This window comes from Mirounga angustirostris, unplaced genomic scaffold (genome assembly GCF_029215605.1).
Source record: "Mirounga angustirostris isolate CCGP_5_RB_7025 unplaced genomic scaffold, mMirAng1.0.hap1 SCAF_11, whole genome shotgun sequence".
Taxonomy (NCBI): domain Eukaryota; kingdom Metazoa; phylum Chordata; class Mammalia; order Carnivora; family Phocidae; genus Mirounga; species Mirounga angustirostris.
Genome location: NW_026991719.1, coordinates 23,027,475 through 23,049,998, shown reverse-complemented (window position 1 = coordinate 23,049,998; position 22,524 = coordinate 23,027,475).

Sequence of the window (22,524 nt, the reverse complement as noted above, 5' to 3'; positions counted from 1 at the left end):
TCCTTGCAAGATTGGCATGGTGAGACTGAATAATATGGGAGCCTGTGTGCTGTGGGTCTCCAGGATGGTTTTCTTATATTGGAGCACAGAGCTTACATTTTCTGGATGTTTCCACATGGGTTATTCTCTGCTTTCTCAGGTCCCCACTTGTGGCTCCAATGAGCCCTGAAGAGTCCAATCCCTAGGACCAATCCAAGGGAACCTGCCTGTGGTTTTGGTATAGGACAATTTTGTTCAAATACCCTAATCTTTTATAATATCTGCAAGCCGCCCTACCCCTGGGTGCACAGCTGCTGCCACACCTTGCCCAGCTCTGTGCTCCCAGCCACCGTAGTGCACTGAGCCTAGCCGTGCCCAAACATCATGGTGCAGCATGCCCAGCCGTGCATTTCCAGCCACACTGCATGTAGCCCCCAGTGGCCAGAGTGCTTCAGAGGATCTGGCAGAGGACTAGTGGCCCAATGCAGATTTTGCTAACACTGTCACCCCACTCTCAAATTCTCCAGTGGCACACCCCCTGAGAGCTGGCTTGCCTGAGTCTGACTAACGCCACAGAAAGCAAGCACAGCCACGACAGGCAGAGAGTCAGTGCAGATGGCTGCACTGAAAAGAAAAGTGACACAGACACAATAAGGTGTAAGCAACACACATAGGATACTCTCTGAAGTGCCAGGTTCTTGTGAACAGGGGATACTGCACTGCAGAGCACTCCAGGACCTCCTCTTCATAAACTCACTACTTTCAAAAGCAGAAGACATAGCTGACTTTATTAACACAGAAAAAGAGGCACAGAGAGACAGACAAAATGAGGAGACCCAGAAGTTTATCCCAAGTGAAAGAACAGGGCAACGCCATGGCCAGAGATCTAAATGGAACAGATAAAAGTAACATGCCTGATAGAGAATTTAAAGCAATGATTATAAAGATACTCACTGGACTTGAGAAAAGAGGGGAAGATATGAGTAAGACCCTTAACACAGAGATAAGGAATAACACAGCAGAGATAAAGGGCTCAATAAATGAAATGAGAAACATGCTTCATGGAATGAATAGCAGGATAAGAAGCAGAGGAAAAAATTAGTGACCTAGAAGACAGAGTAATAGAAAGTAATCAAGTTGAGGACACCTGGGTGGCTCAGTCAGTTAAGCGGCTGCCTTTGGCTAAGGTCATGATCCTAGGGTCCTGGGATCGAGTCCCACATCGGGATCCTTGCTCAGCAGGGAGCCTGCTTCTCTCTCTCTCTCTCTCTCCCTCTGCTTGTGCTCTCTCTGTCAAATAAATAAAATCTTGAAAAAAAAAAAAAGAAAGTAATCAAGTTGAACAAAAGAGAGAAAAAAGAATTATACCAAACAGGGATGCCTGGGAGGCTCAGGAGGTTAAGTATCTGACTTTGGTTTAGGTCATGATCCCAGAGTCCTGGGATCGAGTCCCTCATCAGGATCCTTCCTTAGCAGGAAGACTGTTTCCTCCCTCGGCTGCCACTCCCCCTGCTTGTAGTCTCTCTCTCTCTCTGACAAATAAATAAATAAAATCTTTTAAAAGAAGAAGAATTTGTATTATAGGAGAACATTTGTATTATAGGAGTCCCAGAAGAAGAAGAGAGAGAAAAGGGAGCAGAAAATTTATTTGAAGAAGTAATAGCTGAAAACACCCCTAATCTGGGTAAGGAAACAGACATCCAGATCCAGGAGGCACAGAGAATTCCCATCAAAATCAATAAAAGCAGGCCCACACCAAGACATACTGTAATTAAACTTGCAAAATATAATGATAAAGAAAAAAATCTTAAAAGCAGCAAGACAAAAGAAGTGATTAACTTACAAGAGAAAACCCATAAGGCTAGCAGGAGATTTTTCAACAGAAACTTGGCAAGCCAGAAGGGAGTGGGATGCCAGTATATAATATATAGAGAGAGATAGTCTCAGCTGGCTACCAGCAAGTGATAGAGCAGTGGAGCACAAAATTGGAACTTTTAGAAGTCTGCTCTGCTGAGGGATGTCACTCCAGTGGCTAAGCGGGGGGTGGAACCTTGGCTGGGACAGTGTGGTCTCAGGACCCTCGGGGTCACAGAAAGACTGGGGGTGCCTGAGTGTGGCAGAGCTCCCAGGTATCGGAGCAGGGAAGCCAGCTGCAGAGACGGAGCCGAGGAGCAGGCTCTCAGCTCAGGGTTGCCATAAACTGTGATCCGCAGCAGGGGATCCTTTGAACAGGGGCCCAACAAGTGGCAAATCCGGGGATACTCCCCTTCCTCCCCCAGTAGGAGCAGCACAGGAGTGCACTGCAGGAATCTGCTGGGTTTGGAGACTACAAATGGGGTCGTGTGCCAGAGATAGAAATGCTTGGTCACAGGCAGGGTGAGGACTGAGTGTGGCCGGAGACCAGGGAGACAGGAGTGACTGACTGCTTATCTCTGAAGGCTCACTGAGGAGTGGGGACCCAAGCTCTCGGCTCCTCCAGGGCCAGAGATTGAAAGGCTGCCATTTTCATTCTCATCTTCTAAAGCTGTATGGAAAGCTTGCAGGGAACAAAAGCTACTGAGGGCAAACCCAAGCAGATTACTTAGGCCGGCCACTGGCAAGGGCACTGCAATTCCGCCTTGGGCAAAGACATTTGAGAATCACTGCAAAAGTCCCCCCCCCCCAGAAGATCAGCAAGAACATCCAGCCAAGACCAAGTTTACCGATCAGTGAGAATGGCAGAACCCCAGTGCTAAGGGAAAACAGCACATAGAATTCATGGCTTTTTTTCCCATGATTCTTTAGTCTTTCAAAGTTAATTTTTTTAATTTTCTTTATTTTTTCTTTTTCTATTTTTTAAAATTTTACTTCTTTCCTTTATCAACCAACATCTTATCAATCCCCTTTATAAAATCTTTTTTAATTTTCATTTTTACAGTCAGATTCTGTCCCTTCATTATATTTAACCTTATTTATTGTATATATATTTTTCTTTCTTAAGCATTTTGGGATACAGTTTCTTCTAACAGACCAAAATATACCCTAAATCTAGTGTATGGCTTTATTCTAGTCTCTCACCTGATCACATTCTCTCCTTTTTTTTAAAAAATTTTTCTTCTTTCTTTTTTCAACCAACTTCCTAGCAATTCCTTTTTTAAAATCTTTTTTAATTTTCATTTTTACAGACATATTCCATCCATTCATCATATTTACTCTTATTTTTGTATATATATATATATTAGTTTTTCTTTACAATTTTGGGAGGCGATTTCATCTAACAGACCCAAATACACCCAAAATCTAGTGTGTGGCTCTGTTCTATTCACCAGCCTGATCATATTCTTTTTCTCTCCCCCCCACCCCCCCAGTTTCGGGTCTCTTCTGATTTGTTTAGTGTATGTTTTTCTGGGGTCATTGTTGCCCTTTTAGCATTTTGTTCCCTCATTCATCTATTCTCCTCTGGACAAAATGACAAGATGGAAAAACTCACCTCAAAAAAAAGAACAAGAGACAGTACCGACTGCCAGGGACCTAATCAATATAGACAGGAGTAAGATGTTGGAACTAGAGTTCAGAATGACAATTATAAAGATACTAGATGGGTTTGAAAAAAGCATAGAAGATACTAGAGAATCCCTTTCTGGAGAAATAAAATCTAACCAAGTCGAAATCAAAAAGGCTATTCATGAGGTGCAATCAAAAATGGAGGCTCTGACTGCTAGGATAAGTGAGGCAGAAGAGAGAATTAGTGATATAGAAGACCAAATGATGGAAAATAAAGAAGCTGAGAAAAAGAGAGAGAAACAATTACTGGTTCACGAGGGCAGAATTTGAGAGATAAGTGATACCGTAAGACAAAACAACATTAGAATAATTGGGATCCCAGAAGAAGAAGAAAGAGAGAGGGGGGCAGACGGTATATTGGAGCAAATTATAGCAGAGAACTTCCCTAATTTGGGGAAGGAAACAGGCATCAAAATCCAGGAGGCAAAGAGAACCCCCTCAAAATCAACAAAAATAGGTCAACACCATGACATCTAATAGTAAAACTTACAACTCTCAGAGATAAAGAAAAAGTCCTGAAAGCAGCTCAGGACAAGAGGCCTGTAACCTACAATGGTAGAAACATTAGATTGGCAGCAGACCGCTCCACAGAGACCTGGCAGGCCAAAAAGGACTGGCATGATATATTCAGAGCACTAAATGGAAAAATATGCAGCCAAGAATACTATATCCAGCTAGGCTGTCATTGAAAATAGGAAAGACAAAAAGCTTCCAGGACAAACAAAAACTAAAGGAATTTGCAAACACGAAACCAGCCCTACAAGAAATATTGAAAGGGGTCCTCTAAGCAAAGAAAGAGCCTAAAAGTAACACAGACCAGAAAGGAACAGAGAAAATATACAGTAACAGTCACCTTACAGGCAATACAATGGCACTAAATTCATATCTTTCAATAGTTACCCTGAATGTAAATGGGTTATATGCCCCAATCAAAAGACACAGGGTATCAGATCGGATGAAAAAACAAGACCTATTGATATGCCGTCTGCAGGAGACTCATTTTAGACCCAAAGACACCTCCAGATTGAAAGAAAGGGGGTAGAAAACCATTTACCATGCTAATGGACATTTAAAGAAAGCTGGGCTGGCAATCCTTATATCAGACAAATTAGTTTTTAAACCAAAGACTAATAAGAGATGAGGAAGGACGCTATATCCTACTTAAAGGGTCTATCCAACAAGAAGATCTAACAATTGTAAATATCTATGCCCCTAACATGAGAGCAGCCCATTATACAAGCCAATTAACAATAAAATCAAAGAAACACATTGACAAAAATACAAAAATAATAGGGGACTTTAACACCCCCATCACTGAAATGGGCAGATCATCTAAGCCAAAGATCAACAAGGAAAAAAAGACTTTAAATGACACACTGGACCAGATGGACTTCACAGATATATTCAGAACATTCCATCCCAAAGCAACAGAATACACATTCTTCTCTAGTGCACATGGAACATTCTCCAGAATAGATCACATCTTGGGTCACAAATCAGGTCTCAACTGGTACCAAAAGATTGGGAACATTCCCTGCATATTTTTGGGCCAAAGTGCTTTAAAACTAGAACTCAATAACAAGAGGAAAGTCAAAAAGAACTCAAATACATGGAGGCTAAAGAGCATCCTACTAAAGAATCACTGGGTCAACCAGAAATTAAAGAAGAATTTAAAAAATTCATGGAAATGAAAATTAAAACACAACTGTTCAAAATCTTTGGGATGCAGCAAAGGCGGTCCTAAGAGGAAAGTATATGGCAATACAACCCAACAGAAGAGAAATAGTAAAGATCAGAGCAGAAATCAATGAAATAGAAACCCAAAGAACAGTAGAACAGATGAAAGAAACTAGGAGCTGGTTCTTTAAAAGAATTAATAAGATTGATAAATCCCTGGCCAGACTTATCAAAAAGAAAAGTGAAAGGACCCAAAGAAATAAACTCATGAGTGAAAGAGGAGAGATCACAACCAACAACAAAGAAATACAAATAATTATAAGAACATATTATGAGCAATGATATGCCAGCAAATTAGACAAACTGGAAGAAATGGATGCATTCCTAAGGACGTATAAACTACCAAAACTGAACCAGGAAGACATAGAAAACCTGAACAGACCCATAACCAGTAAGAACATTGAAGCAGTTATCAAAAATCTACCAACAAACAAGAGCCCAGGGCCAGATGGCTTCCCAGAGGAATTCTGACAAACATTTAAAGAAGAATTAATACCTATTCTTCTGAAACTGTTCCAAAACATAGAAATGGAAGGAAAACTTCCAAACTCGTTTTATGAGGCCACCATTACCTTGATCCCCAAACCAGACAAAGACCCCATGAAAAAGGAGAAGTAGAGACTAATATCCCTGATGAACATGGATGCAGAAATTCTCACCAAAATACTAGCCAATAGGATCCAACAGTGCATTAAAGGATTATTCACCACGATCAAGTGGGATTTATCCCTGGGCTGCAAGGTTGGTTCAACATCCACAAATCAATCAATGTGATACACTACATTAATAAAAGAAAGAACAAGAACCATATGATCCTCTCAATAGATGTAGAAAAAGCATTTGACAAAATACAGCATCCTTTCTTGATTAAAACTCTTCAGAGTGTAGGGATAGAGGGTACATACCTCAATATCATAAAAGCCATCTATGAAAACCCACAGCAAATACCATTCTCAATGGGGAAAAACTGAGAGCTTTTCCCCTAAGGTCAGGAACATGGTAAGGATGTCCACTATCACCACTGCTATTCAACATAGTACTAGAATTCCTAGCCTCAGCAATCAGACAACAAAAAGAAATAAAAGGCATCCAAATTGGCAGAGAAGAAGTCAAACTCTCACTCTTTTCAGATGATATGATACTTTATGTGGAAAACCCAAAAGACTCTACCCCAAAACTGCCGGAACTCATACAGGAATTCAGTAAAGTGGCAGGATATAAAATCAAAGCACAGAAATCAGTGGCATTTGTATACACCAACAAGGCAGAAGAAAGAGAAGTTAAGGAGTCGATCCCATTCACAATTGCACGCAAAACTCTAAGATACCTAGGAATAAATCTAACCAAAGAGGCAAAGAATCTGTTCTCAGAAAACTATAGAATACTCATGAAAGAAATTGAGGAAGACAGAAAGAAATGGAAAAACCTTCAATGCTCATGGATTGGAAGAACAAATATTGTGAAAAAGTCTATGCTATCTAGAGCAATCTACATATTTAATGCAATCCCTATCAAAATGCTATCAAATTTTTTCAAAGAAATGGAACAAATAATCCTAAAATTTATATGGAATCAGAAAAGACCCCACATAGCCAGAGGAATGTTGAAAAAGAAAAGCAAAGCTGGTGGCATCACGATTCCGGACTTCAAGCTCTATTTTAAAGCTGTAATCATCAAGGCAGTATGGTACTGGCACAAAAACAGATACATAGATCAATGGAACAGAATAGAGAGCCCAGAAATGGACCCTCAACTCTATGGTCAACTAATCTTTGACAAAGCAGGTAAGAATATCCAATGGAAAAAAGACAGTCTCTTCAACAAATGGTGTTGGGAAAATTGGATAGCCACATGCAGAAGAATGAAACTGGACCATTTCCTTATACCACACAAAAATAGACTCAAAATGGATGAAATACCTCAATGTGAGACAGGAATCCATCAAAATCCTTGAGCAGAACACACGCACCAACCTCTTTGACCTCAGCCACAGCAACTTCTTCCTAGAAACATTGCCAAAGGCAAGGGAAGCAAGGGCAAAAATGAACTATTGGGACTTCATCAAGATAAAAATCTTTTGCACAGCAAAGGAAACAGTCAACAAAACCAAAAGACAACCAACAGAATGGGAGAAGATATTTGCAAATGACATATCAGATAAAGGGCTAGTATCCAAAATCTATAAAGAACTTATCAAATTCAACACCCAAAGAACAAATAATCTAATCAAGAAATGGGCAGGAGACATGAACAGACATTTCTGCAAAGAAGACATCCAAATGGCCAACAGACACATGAAAAAGTGCTCAACATTACTCAACATCAGGGAAATACAAATCAAAACCTCAAGGAGATATCACCTCACACCAGTCACAATGGCTATAATTAACAAGTCAGGAAATGACAGATGTTGGTGAAGATGCGGAGAAAGGGGAACCCTCCTACACTGTTGGTGGGAATGCACGCTGGTGCAGCCACTCTGGAAAACAGTATGGAGGTTCCTCAAAAAGTTGAAAATAGAGCTACACTACAACCCAGCAATTGCACTACTAGGTATTTACCCCAAAGCTACAAACGTAGTTATCTGAAAGGGCACATGCACCCTAATGTTTATAGCAGCAATTTCCACAATAGTCAAACTATGGAAAGAGCCTGGATGTCCATCAACAGATGAATGGATAAAGAAGATGTGGTATATATATATATATACACACAATGGAATATTATGCAGCCATCAAAACCCCCGAAATCTTGCCATTTGCGACAACGTGGATGGAACTAGAGGGTATTATGCTAAGCGAAATAAGTCAATCAGAGAAAGACAATTATCATATGATTTCACTGATATGTGGAATTTGAGAAACAAGGCAGAGGATCATAGGGGAAGGGAGGGAAAAATGAAAGAAGATGATACCAGAGAGGGAGACAAACCATAAGAGACTCTTGATCTCAGGAAACAAACTGAGGGTCGCTGGAGTGGAGGGGGGTGAGAGGGATGGGGTGGCTGGGTGATGGACATTGGGGAGGGTATGTGCTATGGTGAGTGCTTTGAATTGTGTAAGTCTGATGAATCACAAACCTGTACCCCTGAAACAAATAATACATTATATGTTAATAAAAAGAAAAAATAATAAAACAAATAACAAGAGACAAAATAGCACACTATATAATACTAAGGGAGTCAATCCAAGAAGATCTAACAATTGTAAATATATATGCACCCTACAGAGAAACACCCAAATACACAAAACAATTAATAACAAACATAAAGGAACTAATCAATAATAATACAATAATAGTAGGGGACTTTAATCTTTAATGCCCCCACTTACATCAATGGATAGATCATCTAAAGAGAAAATTAACAAGGAGACAAAGGCTTTGAATGACACACTGGAACAGATGGATTTAATAGATATATTCAGGGTGCCTGGGTGGCTCACTTGGTTAAGCATCTGCCTTTGGCTCAGGTCATGACCCCAGGGTCCTGGGATGGAGTCCTGCATTGGGCTCCCTGCTCTGTAGGGAGCCTGCTTCTCCCTCTGCCTCTACCTCTCTCTCTCTTTCTGTCACCCATGAATAAATAAATAAAGTCTTAAAAAATAAAAAACAAATATATTCAGAACATTCCATCCTAAAACAACACACAGAACATTCTTCAGAATAGATCACATTATTTTCAAGTGAATATGGAACATTCTCCAGAACAGATCACATATTACTCCACAAAACCAGCTTCAACAAATTCAAGAAGATCAAAGTCATACCATGCATCTTTTCTGTTCACAACAGTATGGAACTAGATGTTGACCAGAAGAAAAAAATCTGGAAAGAACACGAATACATGGAGGTTAAGTAACATGCCACTAAACAATGAATGGGTCAACCAGGAAAGAAAAGAAGAAATAAAAAAGTACATGGAACCAAATGAAAATGAAAACATGACAATCCAAAATCTTTGGGATGCAGCAAAAGTGGTTCTAAGTAAATTTTATAGCAGTACAGACCTATCTCAAGAAGAAAGAGAAATCTCAAATAAGCAACCTAAACTTACACCTAAAGGAGCTAGGAAAAGAACAACAAACAAAACCTAAAAGCACCAGAAGGAAGGAAATAATAAAGATTAGAGGAGAAATAAAGGATAGAGAAACTCAAAACAGAACAAATCAAAATAACAATAAAACAGTTCAATGAAACCAGGAGCTGGTTCTTTGAAAAATATCAATAAAATTGATAAACCTCTAGCTAGAGTTATCAAAATCAAAGAAAAAGGACTTTAATAAAATTGCAAATGAGAGGGGAGAAATAAAAACCAACACAAAATAAATGCAAACGATTAGAAGAGAATATTATGAAAAACTATATGCCAACAAATTGGATAACCTGGAAGAAATGGATAAATTCCTAGAAACATATAAACTACAAAAACTGAAACAGGAAGAAATAGAAATTTTGAACCGACTGATAACCACCAAAGAAATTGAATCAGTAATCAAAAAACTCCCAACAAATAAAAGTTCAGTACTAGATGGTTTCCCAGGGGAATTCTACCAAACATTTAAAGAAGAGTTAATACCAATTCTCAACTATTCAAAAAAAAAAATAGAAAAGGAAAGGAAATTTCCAGACTTATTCTATGAGGCCAGCATTATTCTGACACCAAAACTGGATAAAGACACCACTAAAAAAGAGAACAACATGCCAGTCTCCCTCATGAGCATAGATGCAGAAATACTCAATAAAATACTAGCAAACCAATTCAACAATACAATAAAAAAATTATTCACCACAGTCAAGTGTGATTTATTCCCAGGATGCAAGAGTGTTTCAATATTTGCAAATCAATGGGATTTATCACATCAGTAAGAGAATGAATAAGAACCATATGATCATTTCTGTAGACACGGAAAAAACATTGGACAAAGTACAACATCTATTCATGATAAAAACCCTCAACAAAGTAGATTTAGAGGGAACATATCTCAACATAATAAAGGCCGTGTATGAAAAATCCACAGCAAACATCATCCTCAATGGGGAAAAACTGATGACTTTTCCCCTAAGGTCAGGAACAAGACAGGTATGTCCACTCTTTCCACTTCTATTCAACATAGTGCTGGAAGTCCTAGCCACAGGAATCAGACAACAAAAAGAAATAAAAGGCATCCAAATCAGCAAGGAAGAAGTCAAACTTTCACTATTTGTAGGTGACATGATACTATATATATAGGAAACTGGAAAGACTCCACCAAAAAACCACTGCAACTGATAAACCAATTCAGTAAAGATGCAGGTATAAAATCAATGTACAGAAATCTGTTGCATTTCTAAACATCAGTAATGAAGCAGCAGAAAAAGAAATTAAGAAAACTTTCCCACTTACAATTCCACCAAAATTAATAAAATACCTCTGAATAGACCTAACTAAAGAAGTGAAAGACCTGTACACTGAAAACTACAAAACGCTGATGAAAGAAATTGAAGATGACACAAAGAAGTGGAAAAACACTCCATGTTCATGGATTGGGGAAACATTGTTAAAATGTCTGTAACTACCCAAAGCAACCTACACATTTAATGTAATCCCTATCAAAATACCACTAGTATTTTTCACAGAGCTATAACAAACAATTCTCAAATTTGTAGGGAACCAGAAAGGACCCAAAATAGCCAAAGCAAAATTGAAAAAGAAAAGCAAAGCTGGAGGTATCACAATTCTGGACTTCACCTTATATTACAAAGTTGTAGTAATCAAAGCAGTATGGCACTGGCAAAAAATAGACACATAGATCAATAGAACAGAATGGAGAACCCAGAAATGAACCCATGATTATATGGTCAATTAATCTTCAACAAACAGGAAAGAATATCCAATGGGAAAAGGACAGTCTCTTCAACAAATGGTGTTGGGAAAACTGGACAGCAACATGCAAAGTAAAGAAACTGGACCACTTTCTTACACCATACACAAAAATAAATTCAAAATGGATGAAAGACCTAAATGGGAGACTTAAAACCATAAAAATCCTAGAAGAGAACACAGTAACATCTATGACATGGGCCATAGTAACATTTTTCTAAATATGTCTCCTGAGGCAAGGGAAACAAAAGCAAAAATAAACTATTGAGACAATATCAAAATAAAAAGCTTCTGCACGGCGAAGGAAACAATCAACAAAACTAAAAGCTAACATCCTGAATGGGAGAAGAGGTTTGTAAATGACCTATCTGATAAAGGGTTAGTATCCAAAATATATAATGGACTGATACAACTTAAAAAAAACCCAAATAATCCAATTTAAAAATGGGCAAAAAACATGAACAGACATTTGTCCAAAGGCATCCAGATGGCCAAGAGACACATAAAAAGATGTTCGTCATCACTTACCATCAGGGAAATGCAAATCAAAACTACAATGAGATATCATCTCATACCTGTCAGAATGGCTAAAATTCACAACACAGGAAACAACAGGTGTTGGTGAGGATGTGGAGAAAAAGGAACTCTCAATGCACTGTTGGTGGGAATGCAAATTGGCACAGCCACTGTGGGAAACCTATGGAGGTTCCTCAAGAAGTTAAAAATAGAACTACCCTAAGATCCAGTAATCACACTACTGGGTATTTACCCAAAGAATACAAGAACATTAATTTATCAAAGGGACGCATGCATCCCTATGTTTGTTTGTTTGTTTTTTAAGATTTATTTATTTATTTTAGAGAGAGAGTGAGCATGAGTCTGAGGGGCAAAGGAAGAAGGAGAGAGAATCTCGAGACGACTCCATGCTGAATGTGGAGCTCAAGGTAGGTCTCGATCTCAGGACCCTGAGATCATGACCTGAGCCAAAACCAAGAGTCGGACACTTAACTGACTGCACCACCCAGGCGCCCCACATGCACCCCAATGTTTATCTGTGTTTATAGCAGCAGTATTTACAGTAACCAAGATATGAAAGCAGCCCAGTGTCCTTCAAATGGATAAAGAAGATGTGGTAAATATATATACAATGGAATATTATTCAGCCATAAAAAAGAATGAACTCTTGCTGTTTGCAAAGACATGAGTGGAGCTGGACAGTATAATGCTAAGTGAAATAAGTCAGTCAGAGAAAGACAAATACCATATGATTTCACGCATATGTGGAATTTAAGAAACAAAACAAGCAAAAGGGAAAAAGAGAGAGACAAATCAAGACAAAGACTTTAATTATAGAGAACACATTGATGGTTACCAGAGGGGAGATGGGTAGGGGGATGGGTTAAATAGGTGATGGGGATTAAGGAGTACATTTGTCATGATGAGCACTGGATGATGTATGGAAATGTTGAATCACTATATTGTATACCTGAAACTAATACTGCATTGTAAAAGAAAAAAAAAAGCTACACTCACAAAAAAAGAGAATGAATAATGTGGTCTTGGCTCATTTTAATGATTTTTATATCTTTATGTGCAATGAGGTTTTGCATATTATGTACAAAATCCCAGATGAGAGCCCCCCAAATATAACTCATATTTAAACAAGTCCAGCCTCACAACCATTTGACTCTAGATACCTTAACCTAGTATGTATCTGTACTCCAAATTTTCTTAAAAGAAGTAGTATATGGGGCACCTGGGTGGCTCAGTTGGTTAAACATCTGCCTTCGGCTCTGGTCATGATCCCAGGATCCCAGGGTCCTGGGTTCGAGCCCCACATTGGGCTCCTTGCTCAGGGGGAGCCTGCTTCTCCCTTTTCCTCTGCCTGCCGTTCTCCTGCTTGTGCTCTCTCTCACTATCTCTCTCTCTGTCAAATAAATAAATAAAATCTTTTTTAAAAAGTAGTATAGGAGTTTCCCATAATGCTTCACAAATAAAATATCTTACAAATATTGGTTAAACAATTTTTCCTCCCCCTAAGTTTCCACTCATTGAAGTAGCCAAGACAAATGAACAGAACCTGTTTACCCTAGAATCTACTCTTCAATATTCTCAACTAAATTTGTTCGCCATCATACTGTTTTTTATTTCATCCTCCATTTTCCACTATCTCACAGAAGCATATCTAGACTTCTCTGCTCACCAAGCATGTTGGAATGAATATTTGTTGAAGGAAGCAAGGGGTAGGCCCCTGCGCTCACTTTAACACTTTCTGTTATAAATAATATTCATAGAAAACTGGTGAGCCGGATCCTCCATTTTGTTATATCACTTGGAGACAAAGGCTTTTGTAAGTGATTTTTCTTGTGTTTCTCAAATTGTATCACACCTCAAACATTCTTTTTTTTCAAGATTTATTCATTCGTTTGAGATAGAGCGAGTGCAGGCAGGGGGCGGGGCAGAGGGAAGTGGAGAGAATCTCAAGCAGACTCTCCACTGAGCAGGAAGCCTGATGCAGGGCTCAGTCTCACAATCCTGAGATCATGACCTGAGCCTAAATCAAGAGTTGGTCGCTCAACCGGCTGAGCCACCCAGGCACCCCCATATCAAGCATTCTTAATTAATTACTTCATAACTTATTTATAGAACTTCTGCAGTGTACATACCTCAATGCTAGGCACCAATGAAGACAGATATAATAAAATGAAAGAGGAATGGTCTGCATCTGTCAGGCACATATTGCTGAGATCAAGAAACAATGCTAAGTGTCTTGAGTAAGGGTAATTGAAATAGGTAGTTCAGGATATGAACGTGACATAAAATCAGGAAATGGACTGTTACTATAGTATGCACTTGGAACGTTTTCTACTTGGCTAGCACCTTAACACCCTAACCTGTGAAAATTATTATTATGCACTGAATTTCATTTCCAAATGTAGAATGGAGGAACAGTCCACTATGCATGGTGATTAAAGATACAAAGTCATACTTTTGCTACCTAAAGAAAGATCAGACCCCCTAAACCAGTATCTTCACAGTCGGTGTGACTGTGAGACAGTGAAAAGCTGAGAGTAGAACTTGTTGCCTGCTTATGAAAGTGAAGAACAGTATGTTTGAATCTCTGCTGGAAGCATTCAGTAAAACTATTATTGCTGTCAAACACAAGATTTCAGAGTATCATAAAACATCACCGTGTATAGCTATTAAAAAATTTTACCAATTAATGAAAAGTTGAGAAATATCAACATTCTGTAGCTTTGTGGAAAGTTGTGAATGCCAATAAACACCTGCTTAGTTGTTTTTATGTTATCTTATGAAAAAAGTTTCAAGGTGAATCTCCCAATGTGGCAACAAATCTAACAAATAAATTGCAAATGGTCACAGAGTGCCTTTAAATTCCTGTAGCCTTTAAAGCTCTTACCCTCTAAGCCCCTAGCTGATAACAGCACACATTTCATATCCACTTGCAACAAAATTAAAACGTGTACCTATGGCTATCAGTGTTGATTGATATATAGTTCAAATAGTTGTGTTCTAGCATACTATACTTCAGAAATATGCTTTATACGTGTCTTAAGTCTGTGATATCAGTTCTTGTTTTATGGTTTCTGCTTCTAGCTCTGTGCAAAGTTCTTGGCTAAATCTCCACTAAATGATATATGACTGGTATCCTTTTGCTTGAATTAAAGCCTCCAAATCTATTTTCTTTGATTTTATATCATTTTGAACTTCATAGTGCAGGCTGTGAATAATTCACTTTGGTTGAATAAAAAGTATCTAAAGGTGAATAAGTGAATAACTAGAATGATACATTCTAAATATGGTCCCTGGGCACTTTAAATTCCTAGGCTGTCTTGTAGACCAAAAATAAAGTGTAAAATGGTACTCTAAGGTTTGAAAGGTTGTCATCCAGATTTCGAAAATAAGCACAAAAGTTTTAAAGCAAAGCAGTTAAACAGGAAGTAAACAGTCCAATGGAAAATGTACAAAATAATAAATTAAGTAAATAAAAATGTTAAAAATTACTAATAATAACATAAAAACTAAAACAAAAGGACTGTATTTCCCTTAAACCAAGTAATAAGGACTGCTGCCCTGGGCCCTATAGAGTCACAAACCTCACAAAACAAAAATTTCTTAGAGGACACCTAAGCGTCTCTGTCAGTTGCAATTTTGTTATTATAAAAAATACCTTATAAAATTTAATTATGTTGGGGTGCCTGGGTGGCTCAGTCGGTTAAACGTCTGCCTTTGGCTCAGGTCATGATCCCAGAGTCCTGGGATCGAGCCCTGCATCGGGCTCCCTGCTACTCCCTCTGCCCTTCCTTGTGTTCTCTCTCTCTCTCTGTCTGTCTCAAATAAATAAATAAAATCTTTTAAAAATGTAATTATGTTTTCAAAAATGAACAAGAAATTTTAGCTGTTTTAAATAATTTTGAGTTTTGTTAAATATTAAGTATGTATCTTTCCATTCAATAGATAATTTTTAATATATTAGGAGAAATATATATTTTAAATTATAAGAAAATAACTCTAATTAAAAAAATTTTACATTTCCCAGCATTCATGTTTTTAGTGAAAGTATTTCAAATTATGTACACTTTGAATGCAATTACATTTTTAATCCTTTTAGGTCATTTAAAATAACACAAATTATGTGAAAATTCAGCTATACCAACACAGGTTATAATTTTCCTGATACAAAGGCAAGAATGCATATTTTATGGAATAGGTATATAAATAATTTATGATTATTATGTCTTTATTTTGTTACTCAGATAAACATCAGTAAACTATCTACATGTAATAGTAATAATTAATTTTTTTATTTTTGCTATTTTGTGACTTTTAGTCATATGAAATGCAGAGTTTAACACAGACTTTTGTATATTTTCGAAGTCAAGAGACTAGCACAATTTAACAGTTCTTTTAACTTGAATATTAACTTTAAAACATCACTCATAATAGAAGATCAACATATTTTAGCAACAATACAGAAGTGAACTGAAAATTTGTCATGCTTATCTAATCACAGGTCTTCATGATCAAATATTTTGATATTTTTGTCCATACCCTTCTTGGGTTATTTCTGCACATAATTAAAAATAAATCGTTAAAAGTAAGAAATAATAAAACTAGTTATCTAATGATGGTAGTGATGATGATGCCTATACTGACATTTAGTATGCTAGTATGGAGGAGGAAATTGGAGGTGGTGTGGTGACAGTAGTGCATGTGTTTATATGGGATGACCGACCATTAGTAACCAGAAGCCCAGTCAAGGCAGATTAGCGCCGAATATATGAGTAACAAATGAGTGTTTAGTTGGCATAGCTTCATGAACTATTAGAACTGGAAGGAAAAGTAATCATCCATCCTAACCATTTCATTTTATTTATACTGCTGGATCTTTTACCATAAGAAAAAAGAGACGTATGTGCAATATAGAAAATAAGGAAAATGTTGGGGGTAAAAAAGAATAAAGGAAAAATTATACATAATTATATCATCTAAAATTATTTTTGTTACTGTTAATATTTCATTCTAGATGTTTCCTTCTCTATGTATGTATGAATGTTTTTTTTAAAAAAAGGACTAAAAAATAAAAAGTTGTTTATATCTTCACTTATCTTTCATGTTTATAATTGTGTATACATTATTTTAAAATCTGATCTTTAAATTTTTTTATGCACAGCTTTTTTTTTTAAAGATTTTATTTATTTATTTGACAGAGAGAGACACAGTGAGAGCGAGAACATAAGCAGGGAGAGTTGGAGAGGGATAAGTAGGCTTCCTGCTGAGCAGAGAGCCCGTTGTGGGGCTCGATCCCAGGACCCTGGGATCATGACCTGAGCCAAACGCAGACGCTTAACGACTGAGCCACCCAGGTGCCCCAAAATAATTAAATTTTATAAGGTATTTTTTATAATAACAAAATTGCAACTGACAGAGACGCACACCTTCTTATAATGGACATTTTTATTACTCAGCATTTCAGTTGTAAGGGTGCACTTGCCCCAATATAAAAGTTTGCAGCCAATGGGATTACTGAACAAAGAGGCCTATGTGATTTATTCTGTGAAGTTAATAGGTCCTTGATACTGAAACCAGAAAAGAACATATACAACAGTAATAAATTATTGGTGAAACTCCTTTCTGTGATACAACAAAATTGATAATACTGTAAAAAATCATGACCTAGTAGGGTTTACCCCAGAAAGGCAAAGAGAATTCAGTATTTAAAAGCCCATCAGTTGGTTAAGGGTCTGCCTTCAGCTCAGGTCATGGTCCCAGGGTCCTGGGATCAAGCCCCGCATTGGGCTCCCTGCTCCTCGGGAGCCTGCTTCTCCCTCTCCCTCTGCCTGCCGCTCCCCCTGCTTGTGCGCTCTCTCTCTCTCTCTGTCAAATAAATAAACAAAATCTTAAAAAAATAAATAAAAGCCCATCACTGCAATTTACTATATTAATACATGAAGCAGAAAATCCAAGTAATATTTTTTTATGTTATGTTAATCACCATACATTACATCATTAGTTTTTGATGTAGTGTTCCATGATTCATTGTTTGTGTATAACACCCAGTGCTCCATGCAGTACATGCCCTCTTTAATACCCATCACCAGGCTAACCCATCCCCCCCCCTCCCCTCTAGAACCCTCAGTTTGTTTCTCAGAGTCCACAGTCTCTCATGGTTCATCTCCCCCTCCGATTTCCCCCCCTTCATTTTTCCCTTCCTGCTCTAAGTAATCTTTTAATAGAAGAAAAAGAAACGTCTGATAATATTACCACATGTATGTTAATGCACTTAGTAAACTAGAAACATGGCGATTTCCTTAGACTGACAAGGCATTTAAAAGTTTAGAAAGCATTTAAAAGATTAGAGGCATTCTTACCAAACACAGAGCTAAATTCAGATTGGTTCCACTACTGCTATAATCCATCTTTATTCTGGATGTCCTCTATTAGATAATAACAGAACAAACAAAAATCAGTGTCTTAATGTGTCAGATATTTGCCAATAAAATTAAAGGTTTTTTTTTTAAGATTTTTTTTATTTATTTGACAGAGAGAGACAGCGAGAGAAGGAACACAAGCAGGGGGAGTGGGAGAGAGAGAAGCAGGCTCTCCTCTGAGCAGAGAGCCTGATGCGGGGCTTGATCCCAGGACCCTGGGATCATGACCTGAGCCGAAGGCAGACGCTTAACGACTGAGCCACCCAGGTGCCCCAGATATTTGCCAATAAAATTAAAGAAAATCAATGGGGATATTATTAGAACAAATCAACTGGTTCAGCAATTGTGCTATATTCAAGATCAACTTAAAAAGCTGTAGCATTAAAAAAATCAATAGCATTACTTTATACCAACAATAACCAACTAGAATTTGTGGTAGGAAAATAAAACCCTTTACAAAAGCAATATAATTTAAAAGTTCCTAGGAATTATGTTAACCTAAAGTCTGTGACACTTTTATAGAGAAAATTATGTAACATATTCGAAGTACATAAAAGAGGACCTGAATAAATGAAAAGACAGACCATTATCCTGGATAAAAAGGCATACTATTCTTAAAACGACAATTACCTGGGGGCTCCTGGGTGGCTCAGTCAGTTAAGCTTCTGCCTTCAGCTCAGGTCATGATCTCAGGGTCCCAGGATTGAGCACCCCCAAGTTGGGCTCCTTGCTCAGCAGGAGTCTGCTTCTCCCTCTCCCTGTGCTCCTCCCCCTCCACTTGTGCCCTCTCTCTCTCTCTCTCAAATAAATAAATAAATAATCTTACCGAAAAATGACAATTATCTCTTACTTTCTTCAAAATTCTAGATGTGCTTGAAGATAATCCCAACAGAGTACTTGGTGAACAGAGTAAATTCATATGGGAGAGTAAAATTGTGTGTTTGGCTATTTTTTTAGTAAAATAAGAACAAATAGGGGAACTCACCCTACAGATGTAAAGGTATTTATAAAACTGTACAAATTACAATAATGTTTTATTTAGTAGACCATTTAAAGAGAATTACCAGTGAAGCGATATATTGCAGAGGTGGCATCATAAACATCATAGGAAGAAAACTCTACTCAATAAAGATGGAAAAGCTGGCTTTCCATTTAGGAATAAAAGGACATACATTCTAGGTGGATTAAAAGGACATATATTCTAGGTGGATAAAAAGTTTAAAATACTTATTTAAAACAATTAGATGAAAAAATATGAGAGTACTTTTTATAACTTCATATTAGGAAAGGCTTTTTAAAATTTTATATAATAAACACATGTACTCATACAAGTATATTTGAAAAAACAGATAAAATGTAGGTCATTATTTTAAAGATAAAAATCCAGGCCTCTCTTTGAAACTGCGAATTCATGTATAAATTCCCCTGCCATGCCTCTGCTCAAAAATCTCACAGTAAAAGCCAGAGTTCAACGACATTTTGGCCCTTTATTATGTGGCTCCCTGGTACCTCTCTGACTTCATCTCCAACTACTGTTCTCCCCACACACACTCTCCATTCCAGGCACAGTGGCATCCACCTCAGACACATTCTTAACTCAATGTTATTGTACCTCCTGTCCTCTCTCTCCTTCTCCTTCTATCCCGCTCCCTTTGCCCAGATATCCATAGGACTCATTTTTACTTATCTCTTTCAGATATTTGACTTTCATGACATTTGTCCTTCATCAATTGCCTTTCTTGGCAGCTCTGTTTAAAATCCCTCTTAGTCCTCTTCTCTCTTGTGTTATATGTATGAATACTGCTGCAATGAACATGGGTATGCAAATATCCCTTCAAGACACTGATTTCAATTCCTTTGATTATATTCCCAGGAGAGGGATTGCTAGATTATATATATATATATATGAATATATTCATATATATATTTATATATATGAATATATTCATATTCATTCCATTTTTAATTTTTTGTGCTATACTGTTTTCTGTATTAGCTATACCATTTTATATTCCCACCAACAGTGTACAAGGGTTCCCATTTCTCTGCATCCTTGCCAACATTTGTCATCTCTTGTCTTTTTGATAATAGCCATCCTAACAGGGCTGGGGGGTTGGGGAATTGAGGTGACATAGGTCAAAGGGTACAAATTGTCAATTATAATAAGTATAAGCTCTGAGGATCACAATGTTCCTACAACATGTTGACTACAGTTAATAATACTGTATTGTATACTTAAAAGATGCTAACAGTAGCTCCTAAGCATTCTCACCATACACAAAAGAGTTAACTATATTAACTATGTGAGGTGATGGATGTGTTAATTATTTGACCTTCGTAATCATTCTATACTGTATATGGATATCAAATCATCATGTTGTATACCTTAAATATATACAATTGTATTTGCCAATTATCCATCAATAACATTTTAAAAATAGAAAAATTCAATCCTTCTAACTTTCCCTATCACTTGCTGTATTGTTTCTTAAGCAATTATGGCAATCTGATATTTTATATATTTTATTTTTTATATTTTTATTTTCTCTATCCAAACCTCCCCTGGCCTGCTGCTAGAACATAATCAGCTCCATGACGGCACATGTTTGATATGTTGTTTATTTCCATGTCTCCAGCACCAGAGACAGAGCCTGGCAGTGTCTCAATACATTTTTTAAATGAATGAATAAACATATTTCGTTGGTGAAATCTGGAGAGAAATGGGCAGGATATAATGATTCGATGGAACTTTTTCTATAAATTGGTTGTCTTATTACATTCAAAAACAGACAAAGTGAAAGGGGAAATTGTAATTAGTGGTTAATTTTGTATGGTAGGAATATGGGCTTCTTGTGTTTTTCTATACTTTTAAAATTTAAAAAATGAGAATAACAAAAAATCAGATATGGGGCGCCTGGGTGGCTCAGTTGGTTAAGCGACTGCCTTCGGCTCAGGTCATCATCCTGGAGTCCCGGGATCGAGTCCCGCATCAGGCTCCTTGCTCAGCAGGGAGTCTGCTTCTCCCTCTGACCCTCCCCCCTCTCATGCTCTCTCTCTCTCTATCTCATTCTCTCTCAAATAAATAAATAAAATCTTTTTAAAAAAATCAGATAAAAATCATTACTTATATGCACACACTTGAGATTCTTAATCCAATCATCAGATTTTCAAAAATGGAAATAACTCAGTATCCAATAATAAGTTAACACTTTAAAAAGACAGTATATTAAATTTGTTTGATGAAATTTCATACAACCATTAAGAAGCATATTCTGCCATTAAGAATATCTAATGACATGGGAAATGTTCAAAATAAAAATTTAAGTGAAAAAAGTTGGTTATGAAGTGGTGTACAGAGCAAGATCTTAAATTTGTTATATGTATGTTAGTGTGTGTATATATAGGTGTATTACAAAAACACTAAAGAAAAATATACATCATTTTAACATAATTTCTCTCTAAGAAGTGAGATTATAAGAGATAATTTTTATGCTTTTTCATACTTCCAAAATTCTGATACAAAGTCTTAGAATCAGAAAAAAAAAGAGAAAATCTCTTAGAAATAAAATTCACTCTGTTGTATTTGAATTTTGTCTCTTAATAGAGTCACATGATATTTAGGAACATTTCTGTTTTTGTTCCAGAAGTTAGCTTTATAATGATACATTTATATAATTACCTTTATAAACGTCTAATATTTCCTGTTGTGGACAGTGATATTATTCTCTTGTGTCTTTTTCCTCCATTTCCTTCCTATTCTCTATTATACTACCCAATTTCAGTTAATATTATTATCTTTGTTGGTTTTTACCTTTCTCCTGTTATATTTTTAATACCTCATCTTCATGCAAACTAACTCATTGAATGTTCTAAATTCTTTGAGCATGAAAATAAAGATACAGTGGCCATTGTTGTAATCACTAACTATAGTAGTTACCTGGCTCTATGCCAGTGCTCTAAAGCCTGTGGGGCAAAATCTTCTCACACCTCTTGCATTTGTGACTGTGAGAGTCGAACCTCTAGAATTCCAGACAAACCTTTCATTACTGTTGGTAGTATTAGTATCACTGCGTTCTCAGTGCTTTACATTAAAAATTAATGTATTGCTCATATGTGTGAAACTTGCAGATTTTGTATGAGTGAAATCAGTATCAGTTCCCTGGAGGAAATGGAATCTACTTCATGTGGTTCAAATGAAGAGACGTTATTAGATAAAAGTCTCCTTACAGAGGTGTGAAAAGATTTAACAGAACAAGCAAGGGATGGAGACAGCAGCCGCAGACTAGCAACAGAGGACAGCTTTGATCACACCAAGGAAAGTTTTTATCACTCCAAAGTCTGGAGCCGAAAAGGAAGGAAATAGTGTTACTGGGTCCCGGAGAAACCTAGTGCCAAGAAGAAGCCACTCACTGGGAACTGTAGTTGTGGAAGAGGAAGCAAAAACTGTAGCAC